Genomic DNA, 4,101 nt, shown 5'->3' with positions numbered 1-4,101 from the left:
CCTTTTGCTACAAATCGGGCCTTGAAGATCAATATCTTCCCATCCGCACCAAGTTTTCTCTTGTAAGTCAATTTACAACCTATGAGAACAGTTCCCTCATGTGAATCCACAAGATTCTACACTTGGTTCGAATGCATGGAATTCATCTGAGATTTCATAGCTTCAAGCCACTTGGATGAATCGGCGTCAGATAACGCTTCCTTGAAGGTTATTGGTTCACATCCATGGTTAGGCTCATCATTGCACTCTTCAAGAAGCTGACCATACCTCATAGGTGGTCTCGAGACTCTCTCGGATCTTCTAGGAGCTTGTATCTCCTCTCTTGGATCTTCGGGTGTTGGTTCTACAATTGTGGGTATCTCTCGAACCTCTTCGAGTTCTATCATCTCCCCTTTTCTATCTAATAGAAATTACTTTTCCAAAAATGTTGCATTCCTAGAAACAAACACCTTTGTTTTTTGGGGATGATAGAAATAGTATCTAACTGAATTCCTTGGATATCCAACAAAGTAACATTAAATGGATCGACTATTCAATTTATCTCCCACTGCATGCTTCACTTAATCAGGGCATCCCAATATTCTAAGATAAGAATATTTGGAAGGCTTAATAAACCATATCTCATATGGTGTCCTATCAACTGCTTTTGAATGGACATTGTTCAACAACAGTTCCGCTGTCTCAAGCGCATATCCCCAAAAGGATGGTGGCAACTCCGTGAACCCCATCATAGACCGAACCATGTCCATCAATGTCCGGTTATGACGCTATGAAACACCATTCAACTGCAGTGTAGCAAGCGGATTCCACTGCGAGAAAATCCCATTCTCCCTAAGATACTTTTGGAACTCAGCACTGAAGTATTCACCACTTCGATCGATCGAAGTGACTTGATGCTTCGTCCCAACTGTTTCTTTACTTCACTTCTGAATTATTTGAACCTTTCAAAGGCTTTAGATTTGTATTTCATCAAATACACATACCAATACATCGAAAAATCATCAGTAAAGGTGATGAAGTAGGCATTTCCATGCTTAGTGGTGATGCTAAGTGGACCGTACACATCGGTATGGATCAAATCCAATAATCCTTTGGCTCGCTCGACATGGCCCTTAAAGGAAATTTCTGTCATCTTTTCTTTTAGACAGGATTAACAAGTCGTGAGAGAATTAATATCAAACACGCCTTGAAACGTCCTGTCCTTTTTATTGCTTTAAAAGTACTAGAAAATTTATTTTTTTTTCGTTTCATATCATATCACGTATAAAAATCTAAAACATATAAATCATATATTATCATAAAACTATTAAACATGTGACGTAAACATATAATTTATGTAGTTATGCAGGTAACATCACAAAATCATATAAAGCATGTAAAAACTTACAACTTTGAGGCTTGACGACTGATCTTTCTGGCGCTGATGGTGGCACAACCCTTTACAGGACCTTTGCTCTGATACCAACTGAAAATTTCTGCACAAACCCTAGCCCATATTTGGTTTGATCCTAAGCTAACCTCGACTCCAGCCCCTTAGCCAAATGTCCAGACCTTAGTTGACCCTCCTAGGACCCTGACTAACCCCTAAGGAACCTGCTGGACCGAGCTTCCCATTCCCAGAAGCTGCAGCCTCGCAGCCGCGACTCCTTAGCCATGTGCGGCCCTCCGCCCTCTCGCAATCGTGTATCCTTCACCCTTAGCATCGCACATCCCCCTTTGAACCATCCTACAGTCCCTTTTTGTTCCCTTAACACACACTCACCACAGCTAGAAACCTTGGCCCTCGTAGAGTCCTCGTCGAAGAGTCCTTGTACACAAGGACTCAATTTTCGAGCAACCCTTTCCTACCCCGTGTCTAGCCCTTGTGTCAACTTGTTTAGGACCTTAAACCCTCCCAAATTCATCCCTTTTCATAACCCTATGATGGCAGCCCCTTTATGCATCATTAACAGAAGTTTTAGAACATAAAAACATGAGTTTTTGACATGCTATGGCATAAAAACGAAAATAATTAAAAGGCCACTATATTTTCCATGCAAACATAATTAAAACATGTAATATGATGTGATAGATGAGAAAAAGAAGATTTATGGCGTGCCTTTACGTTATATACGCACGAAAAACCGTTGGCGACGAGGAACGGAGCGAAACGAAGACGTTGGCTAGCTTTTCCTTGAACCCTTTGAAAAGTCCTTCAATATGCTGTGTGTGTGTCGTGTGTGTGGTGTATTTGCTTGGGAGAGAATTTTAATGGTGCAAAAGAGGTGGGAGAGAGTTTGAAAAGGGTTTGGGTGGGTTTAACTTATTTTATAATTAATTAAATCTTTAATTAAGCTTAGGCCCAATAAGCTCACCAATTAGGCCCATTCATGTTTAATTAGAATTAATTAAAATATTAAAATAGTTTTGTTAAAATAAATTTGTGAATTTATTAGCCGGGTTGCCAAAAAATTCGTATTTTTGTTGAAAATCCAACACCGATAAAAATTACGTCCCGGCGTATAAAATCATCTCAAAACCCCTTATTTTCAAAAATAAGAAAAAGCATCACCCTTATTTTAAATAATTAAAAAGAATTATTTATTAAAAACATTTTCTATTTTCCAGCCATCGGTCTTCGTTCCTCGATCGCGACTCGAATAACCTTTTAAAAATTACATTTTAATGCAACTATATAGAGATATATATTTTAAACATGTAAATATGCACAACATAATTAATTTATGCAATTAAAATATTTAATTAAAATACAAGAGAATTTAATAATTTTTATGCATGTGGTTTGCGTGGACCCACAAATTTTCGGGGCGTTACATGTCTAGTCCCACTAGCTTGTTCATCCTTCTTAGGAAAATATGTCCTAATAAAGCATGGCATAATTGTGACGAATTTAGAGTAACTTGTTTTCGCTTGTTTGCTGTTGTTATTGCTTGGAAGTTGTTTAGTGGAATATCTTTCAATTTTAAGTTATAGAGATCGTTTTCATGTTCAACCGTACCAATCAAACATTCATTCTTGTAAATGTTGCAAACACCTTTGCTAAACAAACAAGAATATCCATCTTTGTCAAGCACAGAAATGGAAACAATATTTTTCACCAAATAACGTACAAACAAAACATCTCTTAAAATTTACTTAAAATCACTGTTCAAAAGTAAGTAAACATCTCCAATAGCTTTGGCTGCAACTCTTGCCCCATTGCCCATCCTCAAGAAGGTCTCACCTTCCCTCAGTCTCCTACTTCTTCTCATCACCTGCAAATCATTACAGAGATGTGAGCCATAGCCGGTATCTAATAACCAAGAAGTAGAGTTAATTGAAATTTTTACTTCAATATAGAACATACCATTTCCAGGACCTTTCTGAGAAAGATATTCTCTGCAGTTACGCCTCCAATGTCCAGGCTTCTTGCAGTGATGAGAGATATCAGCAGTCTTGTTATTCTTAACTGGTGTGGCTGCCACAACGGGATTCAGAGCTTACCTTTTCAAGGGCACATTCTTCTGGGGACGTTGGAAAGAACACTTCTTTCACTTCCCATGTGGACTAGTTTTATTACCAGATGAAGAACCCACATAAATAACCGACTTCTCTTTCTTGATGGTGGAATCAAAGGTAACAAGCATATTCACCAACTCCTCAAGGGTAGGATCCAGCTTGTTCCTGTTGAAATTCACCACAAAAGCATCAAATGAGCTAGGCAGCGATAGGAGCAACACGTAAGTGGTCAACTCCGATGGAAACGTAAGATCCATACCAACGAGCTTGTCCACAAGCCCAATCATCTTTAGGCCATGCTCATAGACCGAAGCCCCATCTCGCATGCGTAAAGTGATTATCGCCTTGACGCTAACATTCCTAAGAGGCCCTGTTTGCTCACCAAAGAGCTCCTTGAGATGCAAATGAATGTCATCAGCACTCTTAGCATCCTCAAAACGCCTCTGGAGCTCATCATTTATAGAAGCCTGCTTATAACACCTGGCTTTCAAGTCATGTTCACACCAATCCTTGTAAGTCATCAATTCCTCAGAAGTGCAGCTAGTCGGAGCCTCAACAGGGGGCGACTCAGCCAGTGTACGTGCTATCCTTTCCAAATTCAAG

Source organism: Primulina tabacum, chromosome 3, assembly GCF_025594145.1.
Source record: "Primulina tabacum isolate GXHZ01 chromosome 3, ASM2559414v2, whole genome shotgun sequence".
Classification (NCBI taxonomy): Eukaryota; Viridiplantae; Streptophyta; class Magnoliopsida; order Lamiales; family Gesneriaceae; genus Primulina; species Primulina tabacum.
This window is presented reverse-complemented; position numbering follows the sequence as displayed.